Source organism: Kryptolebias marmoratus, linkage group LG19 (genome assembly GCF_001649575.2).
Source record: "Kryptolebias marmoratus isolate JLee-2015 linkage group LG19, ASM164957v2, whole genome shotgun sequence".
In the NCBI taxonomy this organism is placed as follows: Eukaryota; Metazoa; Chordata; class Actinopteri; order Cyprinodontiformes; family Rivulidae; genus Kryptolebias; species Kryptolebias marmoratus.
Window position 1 is genome coordinate 8,556,648 of NC_051448.1, and position 20,184 is coordinate 8,576,831.

General features: G+C 39.9%; 1 protein-coding gene across 2 annotated transcripts in view; it reads left to right on the forward strand.

Annotated features, from left to right (window-relative positions):
- The window catches only part of LOC108233512 (pleckstrin homology domain-containing family G member 1), a 59,606-nt gene that overhangs the window by 2,695 nt on the left and 36,727 nt on the right, over nt 1–20,184 (forward strand). The window contains exon 1 of one of the 2 annotated variants that reach the window (XM_025005031.2): nt 15,706–15,993. The exons of the other annotated variant lie outside the window; for it this stretch is intronic. The gene's annotated coding sequence lies outside the window, so the exon portion shown is untranslated. Of the gene's footprint in view, nt 1–15,705; nt 15,994–20,184 lie in introns of those variants that run through there. 2 annotated transcript variants of the gene reach the window in all.

Below are 20,184 nucleotides of genomic sequence, written 5' to 3' on the forward strand. Positions count from 1 at the left end.
AAACTTTTACACCACAATCAGTGTTGCATTGCATGCTAATTTTGGCAGAAATGTTCTGATATTACTTTCCAAAGTGCCCAAGGCTGCGCCGAAAATGCTACAGCTAGCTGCTGCTTCTACTTTTTGCACTTGCAGTAACTGGAACCTTTGAGATTGGAGTCGTTTTAAGCGGCAGGTCTTGGCCCTGCTCAGACCGGCTGTTAACTCATCAATCCTGTCAGAATTAAACTCTATTCCTCCAAACTGAAAACTGCTCGAAAAGCTATCTACGACAGGTAAGATAGTCATTTTTCATAGACTTTTTACAGATCAGAACCATCCCTTTAAGGTTAGCTTTGTTTGTATTTTGAAATCTTCTCTGTTAACTTAGCAGGGGTTGTAGATGCGTTGGGGAAGGTTTGAGTCTTGTGTTTGGAGGTCATGATCCTTCACCTGCTGCTGGCAGCCTTCCCTGCTGATGGTGGTGCTGATGGGGTCATATGCAGCAGCTGAGGCGTGAAGGAGTCCATAAGACAGGAGCAGCCAACGAGGATGAGAGGAGCAAGGGTAAGAATAAATGATAGAGAAAAAAAGTTAAAGGGAAAACAGACTTCAGTCACTGAAAATTGCTCAAGACTTTTGTTGATTATGTTTGGGTGGGAAGTGCCAGCTTGAAGCAGTGATAGAAATAGCTGTGGAAAACTGTGGAAATACAAGTTATAAATACAAGCAAGGCACAAAAAAGGCCGTGAGAGGCTTCCAGTTTCCATCAACACAATCAGACAACAGAGGTTTCAGTTGCACAGCTGAGTGACCTTTTTTTCTTGTCATACAGGAAAAGGGAAGTAAGCTGTGCTAACAAGCAGCTTTAAATTTAGCCTCTTCATAGCTACAGACAGGGTGCACATAATTTCACAGAACCGTCCTGCGTCCTGTCATGTTGAGGTGTGAAGCTTAAGCACCTCCTTTCTTTTAAAAGCTTTTGATTTGAAGGTTTTTGTTTTTGTTTTAATACTGGATGGCACCTGCGGTCTCTGTCTGCCGTGAGCGGAGATGCAAACAACGCTGCTGGTTTGGACCCACATGTAAAGCGTGTCCTTTCACATGCAAACCTGAGCGGCGGCTACACTGTGTGCAGCCTGGCAAAGATAGAAAAGATAAGGTCGAACAGTGTTTTGGCAACAGTCAGATCATTTCTTCATGTTTGAAAGTGGCAGGATTTTATTTGGGAACACCCATTGTGGTCACCGTGCATGTTGCTTCTGTTGGGCATGTTCTGATTATTTGGGTGTTCCAAAAGTGTCATCCTGTTGCCCTGATGGATGAGCTTTTACTGCTCAGACTGCGGCTTCCTGTTGGAGTTTCCATCTTGATTTTGCTGCTGTGTGTAAGTGTCTGCAAAACACAAAAAAGGCTGATGGATATCGCCATGTGTTTCCTGTTGGACTCAGGTGTGCATGTGCACGCGCGCATCTTTGCGGTGGATCTTGCGTCTTCGCATTCAGGCAACATTTTCATGGCCCAGACGGGAGCAGAAGTGGAACATGCCGGGACCTGCTTTGTGCTGAACTAGGATATTTTGGGACTGTTGTGTTACTATGGCACAGGCTGCTAAGGAGCTTCCTTTTCAAAACTAATTAGGATTTTTTTCTTTTTGTGTTGCTTAATTGTCCGTTACAGTAGAGTGGAGCTTTGTTTACAGTGTTGAAGCCATGCACTTAAACTGACAAAACGACCAAAGGTTTACTCATAACACTGTCAGGAACAAATGTTTCCCTGCAAACTCGGGTTCAAAAGAAAACCGTTTCTCTGGAAGTGAAAATGGAAACTGGCTACAGTGAAGACATGATCTACATTTTAAAGTGACCCAACTACTTTACCTAAATAGAGACACACACCCCACAAAGAAAGCCTTGACCCGATCCCACATGGAGATCTACATGAGCACACAAACAGGAACACACTCAGTAGAATAAAACTGATTAATTACCGTATTTTCCGCACTATATGGCGCACTGGATTACAAGACGCACCATCAATAAATGGTCCATTTTTTAACTTTTGTCATATATAAAGGACACCAGACTATAAGGCGCATCGTCGTGCACCTCCCAATTTTTGTAACTTTGTGTGGACCGCGCGCACTGTGCTCCATTCAAAATGGACGATTTCGGCGCTCTAGCACAATGATTCCCAAAGTTGGGGTCGGGACCCCAATGTGGGTCACCCAACACCAAGTAGGGGTCCTTAAATAATCTCCAGATATCAACCTACAATTTAAAAAAGAAAACAACTAGTTTTAATGACATATTTGCACCATAATTGTGACAGAGACTTAAAATACAAATCATAAATTGATTTTAAAAAAATAGCATAATGGATGTTAGGACTGTTTGTGTAGTCATTATGCTCTTATTTAATAGGGTCATTACCTTTTTGGATATTTAAACAGCCAACAGATGGGATCACACACCTTTGTCACTATTAAGTTATGGGTCGAAAGCTGAAAAGTTTGGGAACCACTGCTCTAGCGAAGCTGGTTCGTATGTATCAGCATTTATATGATCCCTCTATGAGAGATCACAAAGATAATCAAACGGTTCAAAACTCACGGAAGAATACTGCACCGACGTAAGCGTCAAGTATAAACGCCTCCACCGCTTACGGGGCCCTGTGACTATAACTGAGCCTTAATGCTGCAAGCCGTGTGGCTCTGTAGTTTACCAAAGTCGTACTAAAACATTACGATTTCTTACATATAAAAGGCGCTCCAGGTTAGAAGGCGCACTGTTGTTTTTTAGAGAAAACTGAAGCCTTTTAAGTGCACTTTATAGTCCGGAAAATACGGTAACCTGACGGGACTGGAGTTTAATGCTGGAAGATTCTATTGTCTCTTAATGTTTTTTTTTTTTTTTTATGGAAAAAATGACATCCATGATCCATTTTTTTCTGTACTGCTCCATCTGTGGGAGATGATGAGAGAGACTTTAATCGCTAAAACTACCGTTGGCTGCGTCTGCCAAAGGAGCAGTTAGGCTTCCAAAAATAACCGGTACCACCCAGGCACAACGTAAAGCATTTTCTTCAGATGTTTAAATAAAGTACTTACTTTCTGTATGTCGTAACAGTTTTTGTACATCTGATAATATATTTACTCAGCAGGGAGAGGCATTCCAGGACACATACCTACAGGCTGTGATTTATGTCCTGCTGTCTGCTTCACTTTAGAGATCGGCTGTAAAAACATGTTGTACCTAATTACATGGTTTGTGACAGGGAGCGAGAAAGTCTTGCCCACTGACTAACATTTGGTGTGGGGCATAATTGGTAAGCTTCCAAAATACCTCAGTGTATTGCTCAGAAAAGTTTTATTGTCTACCTGGCTGAACTGGATGTGGAATTTGAGAGGAAGCTATTTCCAGCTCCACGTTCGGCGCTTCTTTCCCCTTTTTTATTGTGTTAGGATGTAGAGAGTGAAATAATGCTGACAGTTGTGGTTTTTTTTTTGTTGTTGTTTTCTTCGTGTGAGGCTTTTGTCTATGGGTGTTATTGTTTTTAAGAGAAGGAGGGTGGGTATGCTGGCTTGTTATTTTGGTCCTCTGATGTTTTGAAATGTCTCGTTTCTGTGAGCTGGGTCACAGTTGGATTTTGGGCAGATATTTATAGGCGCCAACTACACTACTCGAGATATATAATTTTAAACAGAATTTTTTGTATTTTTCTCTTCTACCTATTCAGATCAGAACCTAATATGCTGTTTGGTTTTCAACCACTTTATGTTTGTTAGTTAAATAGTTCTGCATTGACCCATCAGAGGTTGTTGGCTCAGGGAGATGGTGAAGAATGCCCAAATGGGTCAAAGGCTCACAAACTCCTGATACTCAAAGAATGCCCCATGACAACCAAAGGCATTTTTATGCCAGTGTAGCAGATTCTTTACTATGTTAATCAGTTTTTTGGACTCTGGAGTGGAAAACAAAATTAGGTTTTTCGAGTGATATTTCCAAACACATTCAGCCTTTAGTTGGCAGAGGCAATCAGCTGGTAAACACTGTGTATAGTCTTGAAATAGTCCAGTAATAACTGACATCAAAAACTTTATACTTAAGCCCAAACAGGTGAGAATATATCCCTACACAATTATGTAAACCATAGCTTGGATTCTAAATGAAATGCTGCTGTTCTTCTGCCATTTAATGTACTTGAATACTTTTTTTTTAAACATCTCACTTGCACAGTATTTTATGTAAATTGTTTGTGATGGCGAAATCATTTGTAAATTGTCCTGCAGGTCATTTGTTGTTTCACCACAAATCTGAGATGTCAGCAAGTCCGATTAAAGAAAATTAAAGTGTGATGACAGAAAATGAAGGTATGCAAGTGATAAGGCAACATTTGTGTGGAGGGTTATAATTTGTTTAACAAGATCATAACAACCAAGAATATTAGGTTGGCTTGTAATGCAGATGTAACATCAGATACATTTCAAGTAACAAGTAATACTTTATTCAAGCTTTTTTTTATTATCTCAGATTATAAGACCTCAGTATTTGGAAAAAAGAATGTGTTGGTCGTAAAATATATCATTTAATTGGAAATGGCTGCAGTTGGATACTTTATGGTTGGCTTTTTATTTAATATGCTAATGAAAAGTCTGTTAAAATGAATTTAAGCCTCGGTCAATGTGAGATTCAGTCTGTTTTATGTAGACCGGGGTAAATTCTCCTTGTATTAATCAAGTTGGTGTATGACAGAATGATGAGGGAAATTAAATAACTGTCGCTCTACATAAAAAATAACACTGGCTGCTCTCCATCATTCCTTTTTCTTTACCTGCTGCTTCCTGTTCAGGGTCATGGGGAGCTGGAGCCCATCTGTAGCAGTCACTGGGTGAGAGGCAGGGTACTGGCTATACGTTATCATTTTCTAGATATTGGGCGATAATGGGAGATCAAGCTGATGACTCCAAACAATTCATCACCCCTTTATTGTTCCTTTTGCACGGCCTCTTCTTTGATTTACAGCTGATACCGTTTGGATTTCTCACAATGCGTCTCGTTTTACTTGCATTTTCAAAATAACGAGGCCACCAGAAACATGTAGTTTAAACCAGGCTGTGAATGTATGCCATTGTTGGCCTCCTTCCCTCCTCACCAGTGTACTCCCCAAGGCCCCCTTTTTGTGGCTGGCCTCTTTGCCCTCAGATTTTGTTATGTCTGCAGTCTCTCCAAATACCCTGCACTATTTCTGGCATCCGTTCATTTTGGTGTACATGTAAGAAGTGCCACCAAGCGAAAGAGGCAGAAGTCGAGAGAAGAGCAGTTAAGTAGGGTAAGAACAGGTGAAGTTAAGGCACTTATGTGAAGTTTTACTTTGGAATATTAGCTTCTACATTAAGTCCAAATAAGCATCTTTTTAGTTTGCTGGCTCATGTTTTCCCAGCATGCAACGTGGAGTGATCTGCTGCATTTGGTGATAACCAAAGGCTGCGTCAGAAAGATCAGCTGCTCATTCAGGGAGGGGAGTACAAGGTGCAACTTGTTCTCGTTTTTTTAGTTTATCTCCTTATCTTTTATCTGGTTCTTAGAAGCAATCAGGAAACCAAAACCAGCTGTCAAAGATATTTTTACATCTGTGGAGTTGTTGTTTTTTTTTTTTAAATTTATTTTATGTATGATTGCACTTAGGGAAAAGACTGAATATTATGTAAATTTCTGTGCTAACACTCCTCCATGGCTCACTTTAGCTCAGTGTCGATGAAAAAATCAAGCCAGTAAATGAAAAGTCATAAAGCTTTTTATTTTTTGTTCATAATATTTTTGGACACCATTTTTGGGTTATTGTGTTATCAGAACACATTCTGTAGCAAAGAGGCATCAAGTTTACAACTCAGTCTGACATCAAAATATGCAACTATATGTCGACAAGACAACAAAGACTGGAGGACTTGTAAGACGCATGAAGAACATATTTTTATTTCACGTCTAGCATTTTCAGTCTCTTCACAGGAGCTGTTTCCAACCTTACACAGAATAAACACTTTCTGATATTTACATTAAAAGGTATTTACCACAAAACCTACAGTACTTAAACATAACTCCTGAAGACTTCTCTTTAGTTTTGCTTGTAAATGGCCATGAATACAGATCTATAATTTTTTCTCTTTTAAAATATTTGTTTTGTTTTCAGTTTGCAACGAGATCGCTGCCACTGCACAATATGTTTGGTCCAGGAATGACACAGCCTTCTTATGACACAACATTATCTCGTTTATTTGCTTCACACCAAGATTATGGAAGCAGTTTATCAGGAGACATTTTAAGTTGGTCTATAACAGGAACAGAGGCTGTGATGATATAAAAAGTGTCACCTGTAGGTAGAACCAACAGAGATTTTTCTCGTGAATGTCTAGTTATTAAACTTTATGAAGATTCAGATAAAGAACAGTTTCATTTTAGTTGCTCTAAAAAACCCAACAAATGCTTCTTAACAGGTTTGATAAACATGTTGAAGGCATTTTCCTGTTCATAATAGACATGTTTTGTTGTTTGTTCTGTAGTGTGGTTCTACCAACAATTGTTAATACGAAGCAACAAACAGAAATAGGGGCCTGATTACTTTCACACTGCTTTCAAAGCATCACTTTTGATCAGAAATCCTACATGGTACCTTTTTTTTATATAATCTGGGGTAGAGGTAGAATCTCATAGTGTTCAGTTTCACACCCGTTCTGCAATCAGGCTTGGACATGGCAGCAGCTCTTAGTTGTCTTTTTCTATGACTAGATTCAATATGATGACATGGAACCCAGTCATATGATTTTATTAATGTGATCATGTAACAGTAAAATAACAAATCCACTTTCCATGCTCATTAAATATTCTGCAGTGAACACTGTAGCTATTTGCTGCGTCTTTGTGTCCTTGTCAGTCGGTGCATAGAGACCAGAGGGGGTGTGTGTGGGTGTAATTTGGGAGGGAGGGAGGGAGCTCGCCCTAATGATAGCAGGCTGGAAACATAAAAGTAATTTATTTCACTGACAGAGAAAAGAGAGAACCCCTCCCCTTCACTTCTTCCAGCGTTCTTTTTCTCCTAGGCTCCCCCTTCATCCATTTCTCCTGCCCGGCAGCTGTTCCTCTCACTTTTTTACCCTTCCTCCACCCCGCCCTGCGTCCCTGCACGCTCACCCGCCTCTCCTTGCAGGCCTAGTGTGATGGCTTTGTTTTATTGTAGTGCAGCGTTTGGCAGGGAAACCCCCCTTCTGGAGAGGGGTAGGGGTCTGGCTTCACCCTGAACGCTGGGATGTAGGAGTGAGGGCGCTCAGATAAGCCAAGGATTAGCAGGGGCGCTTGGACATTTGGTTTCTAAATTAGCTCTATTATGTCTTTTTTTCTTCTTCTTTAAGCTGTTAGTTTGGCAGCATAGAAAGAGCAAACTTTTTAAAACATCTGTTTCAGATGTGAAGAGAAATTGAAGCATTTCCGTGCTTAAAAAAAAAATACATAAAAGAATTGCATAATGTTGTGCTTATGTTTTCAAACTTTTAAGCTGTGCTAAGAACAAAAAAAAATGTTTTGTATTTTTAGAGAATTTTCAATGTTTGTTTTCACACCTCTTTATTACTAAACCAAGATTGTGCTGTCATTATTGGAAGTAACATCTTACAAACCTAAAGTCATGTGTTTTACATTTCCTACACGCCAGCTCCATCCCACATCTTTTGGTTTGACTGAGGAAAACATAAACATGTATTGCATATCATATCCACACTGTCCTCCAACAGATTTAATGTTTTCTCCAAATGGACTTAACAAACTCCCCAGTCAGGGATAAGAAACAAACATTTATTCTTGGTGTTGACAAGCGACTGTTTCCTTTACCAAGGAGAAAATATGTAGTAGAGGGGGGGAAAAAAATCTAAAGTAACTTCTATTCCTGGAGTGCCAAGAAAAGGTTCAGTTTGAATGCAGGGTGAATAAGGCCTCTGTGGCAGAGTGGCCACACAGATTCCACTTCTCATCAGGAGCTTGTGAACATTAAAGTGATGTAAATAATAGGCAGCGGACTGCATACCCCTCTGCTGTCTCCCGTCACAATGTCAATTTCTGGAAAAAAAACAAAACAATGCACCTAAGCACACCTCAGAGACGACCTGTAACTACCAATAAGAACATATCATGCATGTTTGTGCAAGGTTGCATCATTTTGCAGCACTGAATAGATATTAATACTGCATTTATGATGGTTTTGTGCGCAGCCATCTTGAAATTAACGTGGAGTTGGATGCGAGGTTGTGAAAAAGAAAGTATCTTTTCTTTGCTGATGTGTGTGAGTGTGTCTAGAAGAATGTCTGTGTAACAGGTGGCATCAATTTGTAGCTTTTATTACTCGGTCGCGGAACAAAAAGCGTGGATATCACTGAATGCTGCCTTATGTCTGGCTGCTGCCTGATGCTCTTTGTACTTCAAGCTTGTGGTGTGTGTGTGTGTGTGTGTGTGTGTGTGTGGTCAGCTACATATGTGAACCAGCCATTGTGCCCTTGGCCCTCAGCAGATGTGGTCTGAACAATGAGCTGGGTAAATAAAAGGAAGTGGTGTATAAATAGCCTCTTACGTCTGCAGGAGTGGACTCTGTGTGTGTGTGTGTGTGAGTGTGAAAGAGTGATATTGTTTGATGTGAATGAAGTGTACTTTAGGAAGTTACTGTATTGAGCACTTCACAGGTGGTGTTTGCTAAACTTTCCAACTGCTGGATGTATTTCCCCGAGCTCGGACTTTTTGTTTGACTTTAATCCAAGCAGATTTTCAGAATATTTGTTTTCCAGGGCTCTTAGATTTTTTTAGTCCATCTCCATACATCACCAGTAAAACATCCTCGATAAGCACCTACTGTACACTACTGTACATGCAGTTCATGGTGAGCTGAATCTGAGTTGGAGGCTCATCTCTGAATCCCACCCTGGTGATAAGTGTGCATGGGGACCAATTCTAAAAATGTAGCAGCCTCCCCCCTTCCCCCTCCTCCCTCCTCGGTCCAAGTCTCTCCTTGGTTTTCTTGTATCCAGGCCACATATAGACCTGCGTCCTACAGTGACTCATCCCATATGTATATGTCACCTTTGCTAGCTGCTTCTTTTTGTGGAGGTTCTTGGATCTTAGTCAGCAGCTTGTTGTGCACTGTTCGCACTTAAACGGATAGTTTAGATTTTTTAAAGTGGCGTTCTGTGAATAAGTTCTGAACAATAATGTCTTATTTTATTGTAGATAACTCTTTGAATTGCCTCAGTTTGGAGAAACAGTTAAATTCTGACTCGACTAGCACGCTACCGGCTCGTGTGAGCAGGGCCAAGACCGAATCAGAATGCTGCCAGTTTCAAAATTTAATTGTGGTTCATGTGAATGCTATTTTATAACCTTTTACACTGCCGTCAATTCCACATTACAAGTTTATTCCAGGAGAAATATTACATATATTACACCGACAGTGGCCTAAAGGTTTATTATATAAGGTTTGCATGAACCACTGCAATCCCCTTGGGTCTCGGCCCGGTCAGACTACCTGCTGGTTCATCAATCTGGTCCGAATTAAACTCTGTTTCTCCAAACTGAGGCAATTCAAAGACATATCTTTCCACTCAACCCCACTCCGAAATATCTGGACTATTGCTCTAAGGGTTTACCATTTGATTTTGGCAGACTAATAAAAGAGATTTGCATGACTTAATGTAAAAAAAACACATTTTTTAAATGTTTGTTGTCACTTTGTGTCTGAAACAAACCATTTCAGCCGCTGTCTCTTTCAGGCCTCCTCTCTAAAGGGCCAAGTCTTCTCTGATTCTTAAAAAAAAAAAAAAAAATACACACTTTTTTATTTCCAGTCAGTACAAAATCTTTGATGGTTGTAGGACATTTGTTAACAATGCTTTATAATGCACATGTTATGCATTTTTTGAAAACCAGTGAAAGATTATTGAGTAAATGTGCAGCGTGTTGGTCTTTGATCAGCATCGATTAAATGACTGTAAATATTGTTCTTCTGATGGTTTCAGTTTCATACTGCTTTCTCTCTTCATTTATCTCTGATGTCCTAGATTTTTAATTCTGTTACAGCTCCTCAGGGATGAGTGTGTGTGTGTGTGTGTGTGTGTTTTGAAGGTTTAGGCTGCGGCCTCACGTGTCTGATTGTTGTCATCTAAGTCACTGATGGCCTATATTAGCAGCACACTTCACTGAAACATGATACAGGTGGTGAATGCTGCTGAGAGCATAAAGGCAGATAACAAAAGAAAAGAGGGCTGGAGATAATTAAAGATAAAGTTACAGCGAAGGAGCTGAGAAAAAGTAAGAGCGAAATCTGTGTTCTTTGGCCCGGGTCTCAGTTCATTTCTTCACGTGTTGAGTAGTTTAATGCAGTACGAGCATATCAGCTTCACCTCTGTCAGCACAAATGAAATGCATGTTTTTTTATCAGTGTCTTCTCCTTTTGGTTTGACTTCATGTTAACATTTTTCTTCTCTAACATAAAGTCCAAATTAGTAGTCGTACATGTCCATAAAAAGCAGCTTTGAAATCTCGCCTTTCTGTTGTTTATCGCCACTTGAATGCAGTTCAAAAGTTCAAAAGAGATGAGCTGCAATATTATTTGATGCTGTGGATTCACATGTCCTGACCTCAAACTGGCCTTCATCGCTACAAATGTCCTATATTTCAGAAAAGTCTTATGGATAGGTGTTGATCAAAGGTTCCCTCACATTGGCTCACTTTTACTGAACCAAGCTTGACTAATGAAGGTCTGAAGACTGAAATATGGCAGATAACATCATCACAAAAGTCAAAAGTCACTCCAGCACTTATCATTTGACAACACTGGTAACCCTCCGGTTTGTTGAGTCAGTTTTCATCAAATGTTTTATGTGTGGCCTACTCACTTTTTGCTTAAACGCGGAGAAAGCCCAAGTGACAAATATTCTCCGAGCGTTTCCCACTTGTCACAGATGAAATGCCGATAACATTTAAATTTGTTTAGCGTAGCGTTTTCAGAATTTCAATTTATAGTCTCTTGCTGCTTCGTATATTCTCATCATTTCTTCAAGGTGCAGAAAGTGCTGCGTCGGGGTGTCTGTGGGGCCGACAGTGTCTATGGGGCCCGTCTTCCTCTAGGCCACATCTGGGCCTAGTTTAGACATGTCACTAACATCTGCACTCAGACTTAAAGTAAAAACTCTGTTCTTGCCTCATAGCCCTTTTTAAAGACTTTATTAGGTTTGAATGTGTGACATACAGTGTTTGTAGTCTTGGTTACTAAACTATCAACTTGATCACAGTTTCTTCAGGTACCAGCTTCTTATTATCAAGCTGAAGCACGATTAAGCCAAATATCCATCCAGCAATGAAAACAGACAAAACCAGTATCTTTCCCAATTTTTTTTTCCTCATTTATGAGCAGTATATTTTTGTGCACCTATTAATTTATTTTTAGATGCTGTGCAGATGTACCAACACTTGGGATGAGTAGATGTTATTATCAGCTGTATTTTAGGCACGAATTTCCTTTGCAGCCGCTATATTTTCCTAAGGAATCAAAATTACAAAGTGTGCTGGTAGAATCCAGGGAACATAATATTTGCATTAGTTTAGACAGGATAAGGCAAATCTAAGACACTTTTGTTATAAAAACATGGAAACATTCTCAAAGAATAAATAACCCGAAGTTTATAATTATCCTAATCTCATCTATTTTAGGTTTTATGCCTGCGTTCTTTTAAGTACCTTATAACAACAAATGTGGAGTCATTGTGAAAGCTTATATTGGTTTTTATTTAGTTCCAGAGACACTTTTCTGTTCAGCACAGATCTTTGTGCTTGTTTTGAATGGCTTACTGAAGTTTGGCAAAGCTTCGGTTGAAGGTTTTGCGCTTAATCTTGGGCTTACTGGTTACAAAACCTACAATTAACTTTATTATGGTGATGGGACGGAGTTGAAAGAGGGGGGAGACATGATGGAAGAAAAGGGAAGGCAGAGAAAAGATTTCATTGCAAAATTAGAGGAAGGGACTGGAAAAGACCAAAATGGGGAAACAGCAGAAGGAGATAGACGGTCTTGAACGGGGATTAGTATTTGGGAGAAGAGCAATTTTCTTTTGGTGCTATAAATAATGGCCCTTGCTTGAGTTGGACGGCTTTCATGGCTCCTTTTGTCTGCACTGACATCTTAGGTTCCCAGAGAGAGGAGAGGGCTCAGCTTCCAGGGTTTTCACTGGCATGGGAAAGGCAGAGTATTAGCCTAATATGAATATGGGAGAAAATAAAGCCTCCGCAGGTCAAAGGGAACCTGCCAACACGCACTCCCGGCTCTTTATCCCACTCAAACCCACATACAGCCACACGCACAGAAACCGCGACACACAGAGTGGCGCCTGCACTCGATTCAGCAGTTCCTCATCCACTGCGGTGAAATGCAGACACTCTTCCTCTCCCTTGCTTTATCTAAAACTGAGCATTAATGTGTTTTGGCTCCCACTTCAGACAACAGGGCTGAGTTGTTGCTTCTTCTCTCTTTGAATCTTAGTTTCAAACATATGCTCCCAATAAAACATCCCGTTGAGATTTAGGGATATTAATATCTGTTACATGTTTAAAAACCACACAAGGAATTTAAATGCGCTTCTTTTAAAGCTGCCAGTGCAAAGTGAAAACTCTTACAAGGTCTCTTAGAAGCAACATAATTGTAATCCAGCGTTTCTTGAAGGGTTGCATATCGCCCACCTCCTAAGTTCTGAATAAACATCTTGCTTGATTTCTTGGCTCTCAAAGTGTTTGATGGTAATTGCTCTCAGCTACTAGCACACCATTTGTTTAGCTCAGTACCTGTATTCTGTGCAGGACTGAGGTGAGCTGCTGCACATTTAGCCTCGCGTGCATGCACAGGAAGAACACGCAAACTCCACACAGAAAGGTCTCCGCTGAGTTTCAAACTCCCGACCTCCAAAGCCATGAACTACATCCTCAGTTTCTGCAGTACAGCCACAAATTAAGGGAGTTTGGATAAATAAATGGACAAAGACAGCCCATTTTTTTCTGTTTTCTTTAAACACTGTAGCCATAGTTGTCTGTTAGCAGCATTTGAACATCGTCTTGTCAGTAGGAAAGCTTTTTTGCCCGGCTAGCTATTAACCTACTTATAAAATGATTGATGGGACATGTATGTACGCTTTGTTTTTAGAGCAGGATTCATCTGAAAACTACAAGCTATCAGTCACCACCAGAGTTAAGCTACCTAAACTAAATTAAGCTAAAATAACCGGTCAGACTCAGTGAATTCATTAACACATATGGGTGGCAGTTTAAAAATGTAAGTAAATGTCTTTCTCAGTTTAATTTATGTTTTCATAAGATAACTATAAGTGCTAAAAATACACAGTATCTCTTTCCTCTTTATGTGAAACATCTAATCATTCTTTTTTTCTCAGTCTCTGTTACATTTATCCAGTGAATTGGGATCACAAGTCACCCTTTCATCTGCTAATCACATATAGCTGCATTTGGTCTGACATTGTGAGTCATTAGTGAAATAATACAATGAGCTGAAATTTCTGCTTCAATGTTTGACTAATTTATTCGTTTCTTTTTCTTTCTCAGCCTTCTCATCTGTCAGTCTGGGAGAAGGAGGTGTAGGTGGAGTAAATACAGTCCTCCCTCCTCTGGATTTTTATTCTAAGATCTCTTGCATGTTCGTTCTCACTTTGAAACCCTCGTTTCTGAATATGCAGACTAACTTTTCAGTGTGTTGCTCGTCTTTGTTTCCACATAACGCAGCGGTGACACTCATAATTGGATCACACAATAGCAAAAGTTTGAGACAAAGGAGGTAAAAGCTTTCCTTGTTACCGTTTCCTCTGATGAGGACATGGAAGCAAAAGATTTCGGTGACGCTGCAGTGACAAAGCCGTCACATGAGCGTGATTCACCTGCTAGTTTACGTCACTTCCTGTTTGGTCATTTGTAAACAAGCCGCTGAAGATAGGCGGGAAATAGGAGGGTAGGCCCATCCTGTGTTTTGTTTTGTTTCCAAGATTTTTCCATCCAATCTGTCAACATTTCAGATTCTTTGGCATTTAAGCCATTACAGACAATAATATATTTAACAAATTTTCATTTTCCATCACATACATCCATTTTAAGTACTTCAACTTTTATTGACAAACTCCTATTTTTTTTTTTGGAATAGGTACTACTAGATTTGGTATGTGACACCATTACAGTCTGTTCACCAAGCTTTTTGTAATTTTATTACTGATTGATCATTTAAATGTTTACTTTTTACTGATGTAGACCTAACATTAACTACAAAAGTTTAGGTGTTTTTGCAGTTTTCTCTGTGAACTTGTACTTAAAATCAAGGAAATTCAGCTTAAAACCGCAAGAATGCTAATAACACACATTTGAGAAACCTGTTGGCTTTTTTTCATATAACAATTGATCATTTGAAATTTCTTCCATTTAAAAAAAAAAACCCATTTGATTAGTAACTCAGATATTTCAGTTTTTAGAAAATCAAGGGATTTGACTCGTCTTGTTCTCTATGAATGTTAGACAGAAGAAGCAATTGGCAGCAGGTAGCTAACTTTTATTTCACCCTCAGACATGATGTTATGATGTGTCCTTGTTTCTGAATGTTTTAAAGTCCAATGTGTAGTATTCTGTCACAAAAGGTCAGTTCAGTTTACAGATTACAGTTTATAGTCTCTCCAGTTTTATTCTTTGGTCACATGTTGCTTAAGTTAGAAAACCTCTGCAGACTCTATTGTTTTGCTCAAATGTGTGCGTATTATTTTTTCATTTCGTGAAAGAATTGGGTCATTAGAGTTTGTTGCTTATCGAAACCACACCAGTTTTGTTTTCCCAAGAAAAACGTCTGACTGGTGAAAAGGTGGAAGTGAGAAAGTGTGCGCGCTGACAGGGCCAGGAGCTGCTTTATCAATCTCAGGAAACCTCGCTGCAAGGAGGCAGGAACAACAGCCACTGGCTCCAGGAGAAGGGACTTTTCCTCCATCCTGCTCTTTAGGATGCAAAACAATGGTCAAATGAGTTATACATTCCCAGTGAGCGCTGCTTTGGATATTTGCAGTGTGTGCACATTCAAACTGGATCGCAGCAGGTTGAACTTTGAGCCTCGCAGCCATAAAATTAACCGTTTTGTTGCTTTTGATCATTTCACATTTTAACCTGACTTCAACATCCTGCAGCCTAGAATTGTAATAATTCAATTGGATGTTTAAAGGAAAGAATAGGCGAGAAAGAAAAATGTCTCCAAACTCCTTGTGCATACAATGTGACCCACTTGTTGGAGTGTTTTTAGGGTTAGACAAGACAACTCGTCCTTGTGTTGCCCTCTTTTTTTTTTTTTCTTTTCTTGTCCTGCTTTGCATGAGCTGTCAATTTCTTTCTCACCCATCCCACTCGTTTTCCTGTTAATCGACATTAGTTCACATTAACTGTTGCTCATCTCCTGCTCGGCGTTCAGACACATCACAGTTTCAGTGACGGCTCTTTTTGCTCTTTCCAGTGCCACTCCTGTCGCCCGCAGCGCTGGCAGCCTCCTGGTTTTTGTGGTGATTCCTCACCGCGGCGCGAGCGAGGAGAGAGACGCTGCCCGTTTGGAGAGGGGGGTAGAGGGACTGGTCTTGCAGCAGTAATTGGTCAGGAAGTTGGCTGCTTGGATGTGTGAGCTCTTCGCTCCCTGTCGCTCCCCCCCCCTCCCCTCCCGGTGGGCAGTCAGTTCCGTTGTGTTGCGCTTCCATCTGTTCCCCTCATTGCTTTCCCTCAGTGGCGCTCTTTCACTTTGAGCTGACCTCATATCGTAGAGGTGTGGACCCTGAAACGGGGTGCCTTAGCATCAGCGAGAACTGAGCATAACTAAAACTTTTCAGTCGTTTGGACATGGATCTAACCTGTGAAAGGATTCTGGGATACGAGCGGCTGAGGAAAGGCTGAAAGAGGGAAGGGTCTCTCTGAGGTGAGTGATAGGTTGTCCTTGTGTGAAGCTGACTGTAATGATTAAATGAGGTTTAGTGTATCGGCTCATACACACATGCTCAGATGGGGTTTTTTTTTAACCTCTGAAAATGCTGGGTCTCTAAGTATAGTTCCAGATGTCTGACCATCAATTACACAAACTAAAGTCTCAATTTGGCTCGACTATAACGGCACCTTTACCTACTCGTCTAATCAGACAGCACGAGAGCCTGCTGAAGTTTCTGTTTAAGCTGACCGCTTGTCTGCTGCTTTGTGTTTGTGTGAAGACTTGAGGACATGACAACAATAATGCAGTCTTTACCTGAAAGGATGCTCATTTTAGTCTGTAAGGTTCAACTTTAACCTGCTTTTTTTTCTCAGAGACTTCAAGGAATCTACAGTAGCTTCACTTGCTGTGTCCTGTGTTTACTGGAGATGTTTGGTGTTTAAAAGTGGACAAAACACAAATCCTGTTTGTTACTTTATACCTGACACAAAGTCATTTCTTCGAGTTATTTTTATGCAATCAGACCACACTATTGCCTGCAGTGTTTGGTGTGTGTGTGCACATGCATGTGTGTCCTCCTGTGTGGTGTGTCCTCATTTAAAGACTTCTAACTGGAACACAGAGCTTCTGAGGGACTCAGATTTAGGGGCGATATGGGAGAGGCTCACTCGCGGTTTTTCAGTGTGATTTTCTTTTACTGCCTGTTGATTATTTGTTTAACTGTTTGCTGAGATCGTCTTCTCAATAAAATGTCCTGATAAAGCTTTGGGGAGGAGCAAAAGAACAGTATATGTTTTGATTTGCTTTTTTGTCTACTTTAGAGTGGTTGAAATGACAAAGTTTTTCAGTTTGTTATTTTAAAGAATTAATTCAAATATCCTTCCTAAATCAGCCCAGAGCTGTAAGTGTTTAGACTCTTGAGTTTGGTTAATATTTGATTCAAAAGCAAATTCACTGATGTGGCATATTTTGAAAAATAAATCTTCATATATAATTTTGTTTTTACATTGACTTTAAAGCATTATAGTATTTTGTTAGAACTGTATGCTCCAATAATGTATTCTTGTGTCACAATATCCTTATTGGAGGGGAAAATTCCCCTCAGTCCGGTCTCTTTTCCCAGAGTGGGACCCCCGTCCTGCATCTTAATCTGAGGCCAAACACAGCTTCCTCTGAATATCCGCCACACATGCTCAGCGCACAGTAACCGCATACTCCCACCTTCATTGTGCACTATTGTTTCAGAGCTAAATGTTATAAAATATACATTTTTTCTTAACACAAATGTTTATGTTCAACTCTCACAGACAAAATATATTTACAGGAAATAATCGCCTGTATCTTTGCTCTTTTATCACTCCCTGCTTCTGCTGAAAGAGCATCTATCTTTCTTTGTCACGACCAACCTTCTGTATACTGACGTCTCTTATAAACACTTTTTCCCCAAGTTGTGCTCTGTTCACAGTTCCACCCTGCCCTTTCATGAGCCGGGGCTGTTTCTGTCACTGTTGTCATCTTGATGTAACTGCTGCAGTTATTTCTGTTGTTGTTTAGTCTGCTGGAATGAGGAAGACGCTCTGTGCTTTCCTGGACACCCTCTCCAAGCTCCTCTGACCCATTCTGAGAGATCTCTGGCCTTACATAAGCTCCTAACTCGTGCCTCAGTCAGTATTAAAAAAATATATATTTTTAACAAAAATTTGGCCTGCAAATTTCTGGGCTTGCCCTGACGTTACAAGTGGATTGTCCAGCTAAACCTGGAACCTGTACATTTGGAAAAAAGAAAACATTATTAGTACAACAAACTTGAGCAGAGCTGCAGGATTTACACACTGCTCAGTGAGCTACATGATTAAAAACTGATGGTTTTTCTCAAGATGTGGAATGTTAACTTTTAAGTTGTTTTGTACTGAATACGAACTGCAAGAAAAGGGGGAGTTTCTCTGATTATATCAGTGAGGCCCACTATAGGTCCTGATTCCAAAAATCTTGACATTAATCAAAAATAATTAACTCTTCCTGAGACAGAAGACAATAAAACCTTCTCTTGAGCTCATTGGGTCAATATTGGCTTAATTCACCAGCTCAGATAATCTTGTCCCATTGAAAATAAATAAATAAATAAATAAATAAATAAAATAAGATTTTAGTTTTCAAAGAGGTTTGTGTTTGTTATTAGCTTGACATTTTCCTCAGACAGTTTTACTTTGTTAGCTTGTTTCTTTCAGGAAGTTTGCGATCTCTCATTAACCACTAAGACACACTGGGTATCAGTTACAGTAATGTGTAAATAATGAGCTTTACAGCAAAGGTTTTGCTACTTATAGTCATATATGATTAAATAAAATATTGTATATTTTCAATCAGAAAGCAAACAAAGATGCAAATCACTTTTTTGAGAGCACGTGTTCAGTTGAGCACAATCCAATACAAGAGCTCTGACAAAAATACAACTTTTATAATCTTTTTTTGAGTTATAAATGATAAGAATTATTTTTAAAATATGAAGCATGGAGCCTTAAGTTGAAGTGTTACAAAGCATCTTAAAAAAGTACAAATCCACCTAAGAGCGAAACCATCCTATCAATATAAGCTACAGTATTTGCAGCACATACCCCAGTGTAACATTTGTTTATGTTCAAGTGAAGGAACACGACAAGAAAATGAATGTAAACACAAGATACCGCTATTTATTTCTTTCATATCCAGCCTTGACAAGTGTTAACACAGATCATCGCATTTAAATATAGCTTTCTTTTCAAAACAGACATCTTTTAAAATGTGACTTAGTGTTTTAAAAAACCAACTGAGACAAATGGTTTCACCTTGCTAAAAAGGGAAAACACTTTTGTGTTGTTTCAAAAGTCATAGCCTGTGTTATTGTTGTTGTTGTTTACTTTGTAGGACACAAAGTGAATGCTAAGGTCTAAGAGTTATGAATCATTAGTCAGCGTTAGGGCTGCTTCGAAGGGGGGGGCAAACTGCCGATTAATGCAGACTTGGGCAGCAAGAAGAAAAGCTTTGAATGTTGGTGACACTTAAAAGGATCTGAATATAAAGAAGCAGTGTGTGTTTCTGCAGATGATCCATCTCTGCAATGACAAAGGATGACGGCGTCACAGAGGGAGGGGGAAACCGTATATGAATGACCCCTCCACCCACAAACTCATGCCATTAGTCACAGTCTCCCTTGCACTCTGGATCCATTCCTCCTAATATTCCCCGTTCCCTCTTTCTTGTTACCACAGAAACCCTTTAAACTGTGGACAGCTGAGAAAATGAAGAAGCTGTCAGACTGTCTGAGCCTACGACTGGACCTGATTTCACACACGCCGCCAACTGCACTAACGACCGTTAAATTAGTTCTCCACCTCTCTGTGGGCTTGAAGTCCTCCTCCAAGTGGATGGGGACAGTTTTTCTTTCTGACACAATATTAGCAAGAGGCTGTATTTTATTACTATATTTTACAATGTTGTTGGAAAGCTCCAGTAAAAGTCAAAAAGAGGGTTTGTGAACCTTCTACTCTTCTGCAGTGTTTGCGCTGTCCATGTATTATGAGGATTGAAGTGATTTATGAACAATAAACATTTTCTTCCTGCTTTTTCTGTCTTCTTTCTCTCCCCTCACTGCCGCTTGGCCGTAGAGATGAATGTCTCACTTTTGTCACAGCAATGTGCTCCTGATCATCTTAGCAACCTCGTCAGGCCTCAAACTATTGTTGTTTTTTTTTTCCTCTGGAAGCTTAAAGGCAGTGTTAGAAACTGCTCATCTTCCACTAAAGGTTTAACTGCCTTGTACTAACTTGTTGTTTGTGTTGAAAAAGAGGAAGTCCTGTTGGGAAATCCCTGAGTGGTTGACAGGTGGGCAGGACATGACACTGGAGTCGAGGCGAGGAAAGACATGGAGTACTGGAGGCACTGTGAACAATAAACAAATTAAATTCACAACTTTGTGAATCTATCAAATTGGTGAGATCTTTTGAGCTAAGCATTTTGATTCCTCTTTCTCCCAGCAAACCTATTATTTTTGCACTGATTTCATACTGGTACCAAAGCTCTTATAAGACTTTAAAAGGGAAAAAAGTGCTTTTTGTATCGTTTTGAAATGCTTCAAATCCAACATAAGATCCCGCTGGTGCCACTTAAATGCAGATTTGACTAGTTGCCCCACAGTTGCATCAGCTG